Here is a 15822-nt window from a genome sequence, read left to right as displayed (position 1 = left end):
CATCACTGGTTTTGGTCCTCACTGGATCCGTGTGGACTGAGCGTCATCAAGTCCTCATACTGAGTGGGTGTGTGAGCACATCTAGGTCGGTAAGCAGGTTGCAGGGTTTAGTTTCTCCCACTGCTTATGGTTTCTCCTTGAGTTTGTCTCCCCATAGAGTTCCTTTTTTAGGTTTCCCACAGAACCCTCAGGTCTTGTATCTCAGCGTGTCTAAACTCCATATGTACTCTGGCTCAAAGACACCCTGAGCCCAGGAGCTGCAATGCGTCACCTTCCCCGCCCCCAGTGGCGTTCTGAGGGTGCACACAGGTCTGAAAACCTTCTAAGGCAGCCGTGCTCAGCCTTGACTGCACGTTACAATTGCCTGAGAAGCTTGTAGAAAAGACCAAGTCTAGCTGTACTCCAGAGCAATTAAATCAGAACACCCAAGGGTGGGACCAGCATCAGTGATGTTTATAGCTCCCCTGGTGACTGCGAAGGGTCTTTGAGTGGCAGGTTAATGGACCTGGCGTTCCCAATGCAAGATGTAGGACGAGGCTGTGCGTTTCTAATTGTGCTGTCATAATGGTGATCCCAGGTGATGCTTACACCAGGCAGGAGCCACATACTGTTCTCTAAGGCATAGTTCACTTTGTCCCCAATATTTGGGGGGAGCACAATAATATTTTGAGGCACAGAGGACAGTGTAGTGGAAAAGGAGTTAATCCCTGCCTTCATGGAGCTTAAATTCAAGAGGAAGTGCAGACAATAAATAAGTAAACGACTAAATTAGTGAAATCATGCAGAGCAAGTCTTGATGGAAAAATACATACTGAGTGATGAGACAGAAGGTGAGTAGAAGATGCCCTTTTCGCGTAAACAGCCAGGTGAGGATTCTGAAGCTGACACTTGAGTGAAGACCTGATGGAGGAAGGGTTGAAAAGCACAATAAAGAACGGGCAGGCCAGGGGGTAGAGGCGCCTTCCTCATCAGCTCGAGCTGCACCCCACTGGCTGAACGATGCGAGGAAGCCCACCTTTCCTTTCGCGGCCTGTTTACTCATCAAGCTTCCCTTGTAGCATTCTTTGGAAGATTACAATTTTATCAAGAATTTAGTTCACACTCTATTCACACGGAAGCTACACTTGCCTGCTGGCATCAGGTCTCCAAGAGGGAAAGAAAACAGAACTTTCCAACAGCAGTGGGTGAGCCATCCATCTTGACTAGACTTTGTAATGGAGACATATGAAGGTTGAAGTGATTTCACCGCCATCAGGAACCCCCCTGAGACACAGGATGGAAAACAGCAGAATAGAGAAGAATGAAGAGGTCAGGAGACCAGAACACACTGTGTAGGTGTGATTTAGGGGGTGGGAGTGATGTCATCAAGATGGCAACAGAGGTGGTTCCTGAGTCATCCCTCCCTCACAGAAGAATAGCTCACATCTATTCATGGACAAGACCTCACTGAGAAAGTCCTCAAACAGGGGAGAGAGGCTGAAGCACCCCAGCACCACAGAGAGCAAGGCAGACTACATCAGAAGGGTAGGAGGAACAGCTACGTGCTGACCACGTCATCCCGCCCCAGGCTGGTACTACAACACAAGAGGGCTCCCCTGGAACCTACGGTTCCTCCAGTGAGAAGAGAAGGCCCAGAGTAGACATTCAGAGTCCCCAGCATGGTGGGTGTCTTCTAGGGAGCCCCCACTCCAGTCTTGTCCACTGAGAGTCAGATTGTGATGGAGTAGAGGGGAGGAGCTTGAATGACCAGCTCTTGGATCTTGGCAGACTGGGTTCTTACCTGCATCATCATCCAAGTAGAAGACTTAACCACCAGCTTCACTCATCAGCCGAGCCAAGACAGCGTGGTGCAGTCTGAAAAGGGAGTGCAGTGGGGTACAGGTCTGCCTGATTTGGGGCATCAGTTGAAAAGCTTTACTGGCCCTTGAGCCCCTTCCACCCCCAAGGAGGGGAGGTCATTCATAGTCCTAACCAACGCGGACTGCAGCTCCCGGCCCTGCCCGACCAGGAAGCCTAAGCACCTGGAGACTGCTTGGCCCAGCAACGCCAGGGCAGAGGGCCTGGCCAGCGGTCCTGCCCCTCTGCAGACACAAGCCCAGTGACCCCGCCTGGCCGAAGAGTCTGATGGACAAGTCTGCCTGACGAGATCCCCAAATGGGAGTCCAGTCAACCTTGGGGCCTATTCGGTGGCTCACCCTACTTCCTTGTGCAGAGGAGCTAGTCTGCAGCACTGCCCACTGCTGAATACAGCCCCCAACACTGCTGACCAGGGACGCTAACCAGAGCTCCGGGAACCTTGGTAGCATGCCCTGCAGCCCTGACTGCGGCGGCACCTGAGCAGAGAACATTGTGTCTCAGGGTCAAGACGGTGGCCCATCCTGTCCAGACAGCTTAGCAGACAGCCTTCAAAGACCTTCCTGGGGCCGATTCTGCAGCTTGACTGGGCAGGGAAGCTAAGGTCTGGTCCCACCCAAAGCTGAATACAGCCTCCAGCCCAACCCAGCAAGGAAACCTAGAGAGTTCCCAGAACTCTGCGTGGCCCACCTTGCCATTCTGATGACAGTGCCACAGGGACCCGGGCGGGGCCCTGCCCACCTGCAGAGCTCGGACAGCGGCTGTGGAGGCCAGGGGACTTGGCAGATAGCGCTGCCTAACGTGGCCTCCAAACAAGAGCCTTGCAAACCTTACACCCTGTCAAGGGCCCTGCCTGGGCAGAAAAACGAAGCTGCTGCTGCGCACTGCTGTCAGTCTGCCAGCAGGGGACCTAGACAGAGCACCCAGGGAGCCCTGCAGCCCGCCTTACAGCCTCGCTCAGAGCGACACCGAAGGGGAAGCAAATCCCAGGGCTGTCTCGACCTGCAGAGCAAAATGGTGGCCTTTCTGGCCAGGAAATTCAGTGCACAGCCTTGCCTGGTTCAGCTCCCCCAAACAATGGGCCAGTGCAGGCTGTGGTGTCCTTTCTGAAACCCTGTCAGGGCAGGGAAGCTAATACACAGCCCTGCCTCCTGAGTCTAGTACCCAGTCCCAGGTGGGACGCCCGACCAGAGAGCACAGGCAGCAGCAGAGCCGCGGTGCTACCCCATGTGGGCAGGGAGCCGAACTAACCGTGGCAACACCTCCCCCCTCAGAGCTCAAGCAGAAGCCTTGCCCAGATACACCCTGGCAGCAAGCCCCGCATGCCCAAGGATGCCCAGAAAACCAAGCAAGTGGCCCGGTCAAGCCTGGAAGAGGAGACTGCTCACTCAGATGCACAGATACCCACGTCAGAAGCCAAGGAGCACACACACGAAGGTAAACGTGGCGCCACCAAAGGAAGCGAATAAAGCTCCAATAACTGACCCTAGAGAAACGGAAGCCTAGCAACTGTCAGACAAAGAATTCAGAGTAACCCTCTTAAAAAAGTTTAACCACACACAGACAAGATGAAATTAGGAAAACAATTCATGAACAAAAGTCCCAAAGGAAATAAATACACCGAGTAAACTGCAGAATTCAACAGAGAGCTTAAACAGTAGACTCAACCATGCAGAAGATAGAGTCAGTGATCTAGAAGACAGGGCATTTGAAATTACCCAGAGGAGCAAAAAGAAAAATGAAAGGAGCAAAGAAAGCCTATAGGACAAAGGGGACAAAATTAAAAGAAAAAAAATACCCATGTTATAGGGATACCAGGAGGAGAAAATGAAAGTATATTTAAAGCAATAATGGCTGAAAACTTCCAAAACTTGAGGAAAGAAATGGACACCCAGATCCACGAGGCCTAGAAGAACCCTAAACAGGTTGAACCCCAATAGGACTACACCAAGACACATTATTGTAAGACACATTCAAAAGTCAAAGACAAAGAATTTTGAAAGCAGCAAGAGAAAAGAAGAAAGTTACACGAGAAAGAACCTCCAGAAGACTGGAGTAGCATTTCTCGATAGAAACTTTCAGGACAGGAGGAGATGGGATGATATATAGAAACACTGAAAGGAAAACCTGTTAATCAAGAATTATTCAAAAATGAAGGAGAGATAGTGACTGTCCTGAGCAAACAAAAGGGGAAGGGGTTCATCACCAGTGGACCTGCGTTGCAAGAAACACTACAGCATTTCTAGGCTGGATGTAAAAGAACACTAATGAAAATTATAAAAACATAAGGTGTGGCATAAAACTTACTGGTAATGATAGATTTATAATCAAAGATAGATTTTGTAATACAATAACAAATATGCTTCACTTACAATGTTAGTTTAAAAGCTAAAAACAAATGTAGTAAAAAAATTAACCGTAACTATAATAATCTATTATTGGCTATGAAGTATTACAGTTATGTAACACTGAAATATGATGTTATAATTTTAAGATATTTTCTATAAGCCTTATGGTAACCACAAGGATAAAACCTGTAGTAATTACACAAAACAATAATCAAGTTAAAGCATACTGATACCAAAAGGCTTAAAAATACTCACAAAAAAGGATAAGCAGCAATGAACAATTAACAAAATGGCAATAAGTCCTTACCTATTTATAATTACTTTAGAAATTTTACTCCATTTACTTTTTAATCAAAAGATACAGAATGGCTGAATGCATTTAAAAAAATCAAGATCCAGCAATATACTGCCTACAAGAGACTCACTATAGCTTTAAACACAGGTACAGAGTGAATGAATGAAAAAAGTTATTTCAAGCAAATAGTAATAAAAAATGGGATAGCTATACTTAGATGAAATAAACTTTAAAAATAGTAAAAGAGAAAAAGTCATTATATAATGATAAAAGCATCATTCCTTCAAGAAGATCTAACAATTGTAATATTTATGCACTCTACATTGGTGGACCTCAGTATATCAAGCAAAAACAGAACTAAAAGGAGAAATAAACAGCAATACAATAATAGCTGGGGACTTTAACAGCCTACTCTCAAGAATGGATAGATTGTCCAGACAGAGAATCAATACGGAAACAGTGGATTTGAACAATGCTATATATGAAGTGGACTTAACAGGCATACACAGAACATTCTGTCCTACAACAGCAGAATACACACATTCTTCTCAAGTGCACGTGGAACATTTTCTAGGATAGATGACAGGTTAGGCAACAAAGCAAGTCTTAGAAACTTTAAGAAGCTACAAATCACACTGAGTATCTCTGACCGAAACATCATGAACCTAAAAGTCAATAACAGGAGATAACTGGTCAACTCTTGAACATGGAAATCAGACAGCACTCTTCTGAACCGCCACTGGATCAAAAAAGAAATTAAAGGGGAAATAAAGTACCTTGAGACAAAGGAAACTGGAAACACAACATACCAAAACTTATGGGGTACAGCAAGTCCAGTTCTAAGAGGGAAGTTCGTAACAGGAAATGCCCACATTAAGAAACAAAAAGATATCAAATATTAGAGCACACATAGAGGACAGGAAAACAATAGAAAAGAACCAGCTCTTAGCTTTTATAAGCAAAACTGACAAACCTTTAACTAGACTAATCAAGGAAAAGCAAGACCCAGATCAACAAAATCATAAATGAAAAAGCAGACATTACATTTGGTACTACAGAAAGATAAAGAATTATAAGAGATGGTGATCAACTATACACCAAATTGGGTATCTTAGAAGAAACAGAAAATCTGAACAGATTACCAGTAAATATATTGAATTAGTAATTTAACAAAAACCCAACAAAGGAAAACCCAGAACCAGATGGCTTCACTGGTGAATTTTATGAAACATTTAATAAAGAATTAATGCCAAATCTACTCTTCCAAGAAATTAAATGAGAGGGAACAGTCCCAAATTCATTTTATAAGGCCAGCATTACCTGATACCAAAGCCAGAATAGATACTACAAGAAAACTGCAGGCTGATATCCCTCATGAATACAGATGTAAAAATTCTCAATAAAATACTAGCAAACCGAATTCATCAGTACCTTAAAAGGATAATTCACTGTGATCAAGTGGGATCTACCCCTAGAATGCAAGGATGATTCAATGTATATAAATCAATGTGATATATCACATAAATAGAATGAAAGCAAAAACTCACATGATCATCTCAATAGATAAACAGCTTTTGACAAAATTCAACATTCATTCATGATAAAACTCTTAATATATTTGGGCACAGAAGGAATGCACCTCCACGTAAGAAAAGCCATACATTTTAGGATTTTTTTTAACTTCTGTAAAAAAAAAAATAAATGCCATTGGAAACTTGATAGGCATTGTGTTGGCTCTACAACTGGCTTTGGGTAGTCTGAACATTTTAACAGTATTAATTCTTCTGATCCAGCAGTGCAGGACACCTTTCCATTTATTTGTGTTTTCTTCAATTGCTGTCAATGTTTTGTACTTTTCAGTGTAGAAATCTTTCACCTCCTTGGTTAATTTTATTCCCAAGTATTTTATTGTTTCAGATACTATGTATTGTAAATGAGAACAGTTTATTTTTCAGATAATGTGTTAGTGAATAGAAATAGTACTAGTTTTTGCATGTTAATTTTGTATCCTGCAACTTTACTGGTTTTGTTGATTAGATCTAATCATTTTTTGGTGGAATCTTTAGGATTTTCTATTTTAGAAAATTTCTATTTAGAAAAATCATGTCATCTGCAGAGACAGTTTTCATTCTTCCTTTATAATTCTGATGCCTTTACTTTTTTTTTTTTTTGGTTTAGTTCTGTCTGCTGTGTCTAGGGCTCACTATGAGTGGTGAGAGTGGGCACTGTTGTCTTGTTCCTCATCTTAGAGGAAACAAAGCAGGAGGCATCACACTTTCGGATTTTAAGCTGTATTATAAAGCTACAATAATTGAACCAATGTGGTACTGGCATTAAACAAACACACAGAACAATGGAGCAGAACTGAGAGCCCAGAAAAAAACCCATGCATGTATGGTCAACTAAACTGACCAGGGAGCAAGGAACGCTCAGTGGAGAAAAGACAGTATCGTCAATAATGGTTCTGGGAAAAAATACTTGTAAAAGAATAAAGCTATATCTCTATCCTCTACCCCTCACAAAAAATTAAAGACTTAAATGAAACACGTGAAACTATAAAACTCCTAGAAGAAAAGATAGGAAAAAAGCTCCTTGAGATGGGCCTTAGAAATGATGTTTTTAGATATTTAAAAATAAACAAGTCAGACTACATCCAGCTGCAAGGCTCCTGCACAACAAAAGAAACAATCAACAAAATGAAAAACAAGCTATAGAACTCAAAGAAATATTTGTAAATCATACATGTGGTAAAGAGTTAGTACCTAAAATATATTTTTAAAAAACTCATACAACTCAATAGGAAAAAAAATTAATTAAAAAATGAGCAAAGGGCCTGAATAGAAATTTTTCCAAAGAAGATATTCAAATGGCCAACAGGTCCATGAAACAGTGCTTAACATATTAATCAGTAGGGAAATGCAAATCAAAGCCACAATGAGATATCATTTTCACATCTGTTAGAATAGCTGTTATCAAAAAGACAAGAGATAACAAATGCTGGCCAGGATGTGGAGAGAAGGGAATCCTAGTGTGTTGGTGGGAATGTAAATTGGTAAAGCCACTATGGAAAATAGTATGGAGGTTCCTCCAAAAATTAAAACTAGAACTACCCTATGACCCAGTAATCTCACCTCTGGGTGTATTTCCAAAGGAAATGAAAACACACGTTGAAGAGATATCTGCACCCCCGTGTTCACTGTAGCATTATTTACAATAGCCAAGATGTGGAAACCACCTAAGTGTTCACTGAAAGATTAATCGTTAAAGAAATTGTGATAGAATATCTTTATCTAGATAAATATATATATACACACACACACATATAAAATATATAATGGGACGTTATTCAACCATTAAAGGAGGAAATACTGCCATTTGCAACAACATGAATTGACCTTGAGGGCATTATGCTAAGTGGAATTAGAGAAAGACAAATACTGCATGATCTCACATTTGGAATCTTTAAAAAAACTATACATAGAAAAAGAGCTCAGATTTGGGGTTACCAGAGGTGGGGTCGGGAGATGAGGGAACTGGGTGAAGATGGTCAAAAGGTACAAACTTCCAGTTATAAGACAACTAAGTACTGGGGATGTAACGTACAACATGTTTACTGTAACTAACACTGCTATATGGTATATTTGAAAGTTGCTTAGAGAGTAAATCCTAAAAGTTCTCATCACAAGGAAAAAAACGTTTGTGTGTATGTGCGTGTCTCTATATGAGATGACAGACATTAGCTTAATTTATTATGGTAATCATTTCACAATATGTAAGTCAAGTCCTTATGCTGCACACCTTAAACTTACACAGTGTTGTATGTTAAGTATATCTCAACAAAGCTCAACAAAGAGGAAAAATTGTGGGTTGCACAACTGGGAGACACCAGAAAGACTGAAGCAGTCCAGGAGGGCTACCCAAGAGAGGTGGAGTTTCAGGTGGGCCTTACAGGGAGAGTAGGGCTGGAGCGAGAGGGTCTATGTAAGTATATATAAATGGACCAAATGATTTTGCCTATTTTTTTTTGAGAAGCTACATAAAGTCTGAAGATGACAGTACCAGACAAACTGTAACCACCTTGTCTTCAGAGTTGACAGGGTCTTATCAATTCTGCAAAATATTTTCATGCCTTAGTTCCCTCCCTGACTTCCCTTCCAGGAAGCACAGAGCCAAAATTAATACCCACTTGGAGAACACATTTGCATTAGTTTTATGTGGAATGATTTGCTTCTTTCATCCACAGCCTTAATATTATAATGATAGTATTTTTTAAATTACCCAAAGTGGGAATTCCTTGACCTTGGGTTCAAGCAGATGTAAATTTGAAAGTTCTAGCACTTTCTAGCTTTCAAGGAATAAATAAGTCTCAAGGTCACTAAGGATCTCTTTCTGCATGTAAAATGGCAAATTTTTAAGTTGCTGTTCAGTGAGTTTTTGTATCATGGTAGAAAAAAACAACATGTAGAAGCCAAGGGTTAGTTCCTGGTATGCGGTAGATGCTCCATAAATGCTCTTTCCCTTCCCTCCTGCCTCGTGTGAGTTGCCGTCTCTCCTTTCTACCCTGGTCTGAACAACACAGAGCCTGTCCTATGAATGACTGGAAAATACTCCCATATACTCAGGCCTGACTGACGTTCCACCTCCAGCTCCCTTCCATCCCAGCCCTAGTTAAATGCTGCATAAATGATCCCCGGCCCACACACATTTCCCCCCTAACTTCCCCCCAAGTAAATAACAGATGCCATTGTGTTCTATTAGGCCCATTAGATGTATTTAATCATCCGAGCCTCTACAGTTGCACAGCCATAAAGAAGACAGCCTTGCCGGGGTGTGGGGAACGACAGAGCTTGGCTTTGTGAGTCCTAAAATTGATGAGGGAGTTGGCACTGCCGCTGAGCCTCACAGCCTAGTGTCAGGGGAATCCCACTTCCTGATTCAGATGTTCTGTCACTTACTATATTTGAAATGTCAAAGAATATTTTACAACCCTACTTCTCCTCCTTTAACTCTCTCTGATCCCAAAAGAGACATCTTTGGTCAACAGCTGTTCGTAAGTGAGGAGAGAAAAAAAAGATGCACTTAGAGTGTTCCTTTAACAGCCTAAGAGAACAGCAAGGCAGTCATGAAGCTGGGATTGTGTTTGGAACCACAGCCAGTTAGCCCAACGCATAGGAACGAGGGTTATTTCAATCCAGTTCTATGAGGATTTCTGAGTACGCGGAGTCCACCAACACCCATGCCAATGCTCCATCTCCAGCTCCCAAGTTGACCTCATAGGTAGAAGCCACATTCAGGTGAATCAGTAACAAGGGTACAGACACCAAGCTGACACTCAGGTACTGCCCTGAGAACCTTCATTAAGTCTGAATGTTTTGAAGCATCTGTATCTGGATTTCCTTTTGTCTACTTCAGAGCATCTGTTCCAGGGTCGAATTCCTTCCTTCCTTTCTACTGAGATCTGACTCTGAGCCACCTGCCACTCTCTGCTAAGGGGTGCACAGGCCTTTAATGCTTCCAGGAGACAGCCCCATTTTGCCTCCACCCTTCCCAAGTATAGACAGGGGCCTGAAATCCAAACAGGCAGAGGTCAAAGGGCAAGTGGCAGAGTAAGCTGCTGAGTCCAGTCACTCGGGGTCCTGACTCCACTCTCAGCAGCAGCACCAGGACATATGGAGATGTGCTAACAGTCCAAGGGAAGCAGGAATGTTATTGCACACCTGTAGGTAAAGACTTTTGTACCACCATCCTAATAGGGTTTTCAACAACAGGACGGTGCTAACACCTTTTGAGAGTCCCAGGCTGAAAGCCAAGGTCACAGACCTGGGAAGTGGTGGTGCTGGCAGTTAAACCTGGATTGTCCTTGCCCTTCAAGCCTTTGCTGTGTGGCATCTTGGGACCAATGTGACTGCTAGTGAGCTGATCCACTAGAAGTGAAGTGTGATGGGAAGATGAAGGAGGGCCTTGCCTTCCTAGCATTAGAACCTAGGGCCTCCTGCATGCTAGGCCTCCACTCTACCTCTGAGCTATAGCCTCTCTCTAGCTGCCTTGGTTTCCCCAGACTCACCTTTGTCTCTCCAACTTAGGGAGTATGCTGGGTTCCTGGCTCCTCAAAAATTAAAAATCAAATTTTGTTTTTAGATACATGCAGTAAGAGTCCTGCATACCTTTATAAGTTGCTTCTTATGCTTATTACATTCCCCAAAGGGTCTTAATTAACTTAGGAGTCTAATTTCCCCAACAGACTTCTCTGGACTTGGTAAATGCCGATTCACTCTTAGGATCAAGGGTTGCCACTAATTCATCCTTTTGCTTGATCACAGTGATCAAGGTGGAAGAAAGGTTGGTAAATGCATAATTCTGGCCACTTTTTACCTTGCCATGATGCCACAGAGTGAACAACCGCTTGTTAGGTTTTGAAGTTCTATGTCAGCCCATGGAAGCAGAGGTGTGACTGACCATAAGACATTGTTTTACCTCTTCCCCCGGCCTGTAAGGGTTATCGCTATTTAGAAAGTTAATTCAAGTCTAAAAAAAGTCACTTCATTTCAGTGACATCCTTCACACAGATCACTTTTCAGTGTAACTAAAATGTGGATCAAGGAAATCCATTAGTTTGGAGGTGTGCCTCTCACTCTGAGATGAAATCATGGCACTGAGTAATGTAGCGGAATGATTGAAAAAAAAATCAGGCCCAGCAGACACTAGTCATTCTTGTTAAGTCAAATCATCCTTTTTGTTTGTATGTTTACTACTTTGGCAGAAATCTGATCCTACTTAAATTGGTCATATACTAATACATCCATGAGAAGTGTAACTGTTCAAATGCCAACTCATTACCTGCTTTTTTTCAACACGCTCCAGATTTGTCCCAGCATACCTTTCCCACTACACTTGCCCACAATCTGCTCCACCCAAACCAGTCTACCTTGCAAACACACCCTGTACTTTTCCCTCTGTATTTAATGGCCTCCTGATGGCTCTTAAGATTTCGTCTTTATATTTGGCAAAGATACAACATTTAGACAATGAGCAGATTTTTTTGATCAGCAAGAACAGATATAGGAGACAACAGAATAAGGCACTGAGGAAAGAAGTAACAATGCAGGTTTCTATGTCCTCCTAAACTATCCTTCAAGAGAGAGGATAAAGAAATTCTGGGAGAACTGTAATAAAAGAGAACTTCTAAAATCTCTCATAATCACCCCATGAAAACAAAATGACTAGAATAACAAAACCAAAATCCACAAATAAGATCTACAAAAAAAAACCAAAACAAACAAACAAAAAAAAACACTAGGTGATAAGATATCTTGACACCTATAAGTAGAAAGGGACAAAGCACCCAGGCTACGTGCCCTGCTTGGCAGCAACAAATACCTGAGAAGAAGAGGTATCGGATGAGCTTGAGAAAACAGAAACCCAAAAGGAGGCAACAGGCACTCATGAGAGCAGCTCAAACTAGGAAAGGTTCTGCATGTTCTAATCATGAGGTCAGGGAGCTGGGGAGCAAGGCAAGGTAAGATCTGAATGGGCTGAAACTGAAGTTCCCTTTTAGGACAAAATGCCACAACGAGAGGAAACTAGTCAAGAGAATTCAAACTGAGCAACACAGGGATAATAGGGAGTGGAAGGAGGGAGGGAGAAGCGGGGAGAGAAAGCTTGCGGGAGAGGGTCTGCATGAGAGCAAGCAAGAGTATGCGCTGGAAACAGCAGAACAGACTGAGAACTCTCAGAGTAGGAGACCAGATTTTAGAAGACGTCATGAAAATAACATAAGAGGGCTCACTAGAGGCAGGAAGCTAAAAAAGTTACCCCAACTCATCCAAACCTCCTAAAAGTTCAGGAAAATTAATTTTGCATAAGAATGATCAAGAGAAAATGATCGTAGCTGACTCTCATAGAAAGTTAAAGTAAGAGAAGTTAGTAAGGAGCAGAATAACATTCCTCCAGTGAAGGAAAGGAAATGCCCATAAAACAGACAAAAACTATACAGCCTAGCATTGCAAAGTGAGCTAGAAGAACAGTTTTGGAACTACAGAAGCTAGAACATTAGGATTTAGAATAATCACAATTGCAGTGATAAAGTGGAACAAAATTAGAAACAAACAAAAGTTCATTTTAGAAATAAACAGGACAACAACAAAAAATCCTTTAAGAAAGATGGAAACCAAAAAATGAAATTTTAAGATTCAAGAAGAAATAAAAAGGTTTTCTTCTCTGCTTTCAACTAGGATGTAGAAAGTTGCAGACTCTCACTCCACTTAAACAAACAAACAAAAAGAATTATCTATGAAATTCTTTCCCTCTCTTCCTCTCTCCCTCTCTCTCTCCCTCTCCCTCCCATACTTTTTGTGCCCAGAGTAACATCCCTTTGACTTCTGATTTCAGCCACGGCTGTGGTCGACAGCTCAGTTCACCAAGAGCTCCCCAGCTTCATGCACAGGGCAAAGGGTCCTGGCAGATGGTTAACAAAATCCCACCACAGCCCCAGCAGTGTACAACTTTGTTCATTCTCCCCACCCCCCATTAAATACAGAGATAAGGACACAGATATCAAGATCTTAAAGTGGGTTCCCGGATGAACAGCATCATTTGCTTTACCTGAGAGACTGTTAGAAATGCAGTCTCTCAGGTCCCATCCCAAACCTACTGGATGATATTCTGCACTTTACAAAGATCTTCAGATTATTCTAACGAACACTAAAATTTGAGACGCACTAGTCTGGATTATTTTATGCATAGGAAAAAAAAATGTCTGACCCAAAGAAACCCATCACCTCCCTGTCTGCTTACTCTGTTTCTGATAATGATGGCAGCACTAATATGAAACGGAGTCGACAAGACTCTTCTTTCAGTTAAAGGAGAGAACTGCCTGATGCTGTTCTCATGTTATATTTCATCGTCAAACATCAAGAATCATTCAATTAATTAACTTGGAAAACAAAGTTACTTTAGATTACTGAATGCAGGTTCATTCTGGTGCTTAAACACCAGCAGTGCCAGAAAGAATAATTTCCTGAAAGCTTCCTATTGTCACACAAAGGAAGTCATTCTTGAGGGAAAAATACAGCCCTAATATAATTGCTTTTCATTTGCACTCACGTAGAAAGTTGCCAAATGTTTGCACTCACCCATTCTATCAAAAAGTTGCTTTCTCACCGTAATTAAAATATGACGGCTGCTCCGTTAGCTATGTCATGACACTAGTTCTGGTATTGAGAATTTCCCAGCTAAACCCCCCTGTCATGAGTAGATCTTAGGCTGATGAAGCTGGGATAGGCTTTATGCATGAATCTGGACCGACCTCTTCATTTTACAGGACACACACGCATGTGCACAGGCAGGCGTGAGCACACACACGGGGCTTCAAGGAGCTGTCCACCCTGGAATTCTATTACAAACTCCTCAACTCTGAATGCAAGGCTCTTCCTCTGTCTTTTCAATGTATGAGCATTTCTTTGATCAAAGGAAAGGTTGGAAGTTGATAAAAAAAAAAAGATAGCTCATTCTAGCTCTATTTATATCAGCTTACCTACCTGCCCCCCCTTCCTTTCTACCTTTCATCCACCTACCTACCTATCTTATCGGCAACTGTTTACAACTAAAAAAACATTATTTGAGCAAACTTAGAGACACCCAGCACGGGACGTATCTGTTCCCATAATTTTTCATGTAAAGTCTGTCACTGGCAGCTGATGTTTGGTTCCGCACATGGTGACACTAAGGGTCATTCATTTGAGTTTTGGCTAGTTTCACTCCTTTGGGTCACCTATAATCATATTATAATGACAGTAGGCTGGGCATAATTTAGTAGCTTTACTCTGTAAATGGCCATTATTTCCGAATCCTGAGTGACGTCTGGTTCCTGCCCACCTTTCCTTTGGGTTCGGCAAGGGGAGAATTTCTAGTTCCGTTTTTGGAAGTTCCAGGGACCCCCCCCCCCCACCTTGTAGACTTCTGGAGTTGGTTTACTCCAGTTGTTATCAATCATCCCTTTTTTCCTGAGACAAATACCTACCTCTCACTGTTCACCAAATTACAGGAGGAAAAGGAAATGCTGTGGGTCACACACAGTGAAAGGAGGGGCAAAGTCACGTCTCTTCCTACAAGTGACACTTCCTTACAGCAGCCCAAATGCTAATTTTTTACACCACATTCATCACCCAATTTGACCATCATCACTACCTTACAAGATGGGTAAGCCCTAAACCTTTAGTCCCATTTTACAGAAAAATAAAAGCTTGAGGCTCAGAGAGGAAAGACTTGTGGCCCATGAGGTCACCTCCTCAGTTCCATCTGAGAAACCCTGGTCTGAATTATTCCACACCTGGGAAACTGCCTGACCTCAAGAGGCACATCAAACCCCTGTCTGCCCACCCTGCATTCCAGATCATCCTGGGCCGGCTTTGCTGAAGAAATGAGGTGGTGCCCATATGCAAGCAGGCCTGGGAGGCGTGCCTTCAGGAAACGCTGTTTCCACAATTATTTATGGTGCTCAACTTTACTTTCTTGGCTGTGGGTTTCTCTACCACCTTTTAAACTCTCCCACATGCAGCCTGCCTGACCACTAATACATTGTGATAGCTTCAAAGCAAGTCCCCACAAATGGAAGCTGCTCTTCAATTATTCAGAGACATGACAAAACCCATCATCAGTCCCCAGGCCTGAGGCAGCCTGGGGCCCCAGCAGCCTTGCAGGTATTTACTCCCAAACCACAGCCCCTCGGACAAGAAGGACAGCACGTGCCCAGGTTCCCTCAGCCCCTGACCCTGGGATAAACCCACCCCTGGGGGGCCTGTCCCTTGGCTGTTGCATGCCTGGGAGACAAGGGTTTTCAGTCAGCGCTATGAGGCCAGAAAACCACCCCCACCCAATATGTACGCACTCAACATTCACACACTCATGCTCACTGTGTGGACAGATTGAACCAATCTGTCTACAAGGCTAAGAATAAAAGATCCTTACACTGCTGTTCAGACCACTGCTATACAATCAAAAAGACAAGCCTGTTTGCCCCATTGCTTTCAACCAGATACTATAATTTTCGTTGTAATGGTTACTGTGCCTCTCCTTACCGTATCCTTCATTGTCCATTCCCTTTGTTTTGAGCACTTAGTTCCTGCTAAGCCCTGTGCTGAGCCCTGGGGGGATGGGACAGGCATCACCAGGCCCTTGTATGAGGCACTACAAATACTCGCTGGGGGTGGCCCAGCTTTCTGTGGGCTGGGCACCAGGCCAAGCCCATCCATTGTTCACGGCATCACCTAATCAAGGCCGTGCCCCACAGTAGGAGATGGGCCCTGCTATCACTTCCATTTCACAGAT

At 42.9% G+C, this 15822-nt stretch overlaps 1 long non-coding RNA gene across 1 annotated transcript in view; it reads right to left on the bottom strand.

Annotated features, from left to right (window-relative positions):
- Positions 1-1789: 1789 nt before the first annotated feature.
- Positions 1790-15822, bottom strand: part of LOC105093786 (uncharacterized) — a 463250-nt gene continuing 449217 nt past the window's right edge. Inside the window, exon 10 of the long non-coding RNA XR_010382533.1 lies at positions 1790-1854. This is a non-coding gene — a long non-coding RNA (uncharacterized LOC105093786). The remainder of the gene's footprint in view (positions 1855-15822) is intronic.

This window comes from Camelus dromedarius, chromosome 9 (assembly GCF_036321535.1).
Source record: "Camelus dromedarius isolate mCamDro1 chromosome 9, mCamDro1.pat, whole genome shotgun sequence".
Lineage (NCBI taxonomy): Eukaryota > Metazoa > Chordata > Mammalia > Artiodactyla > Camelidae > Camelus > Camelus dromedarius.
This window is presented reverse-complemented; position numbering and strand designations above follow the sequence as displayed.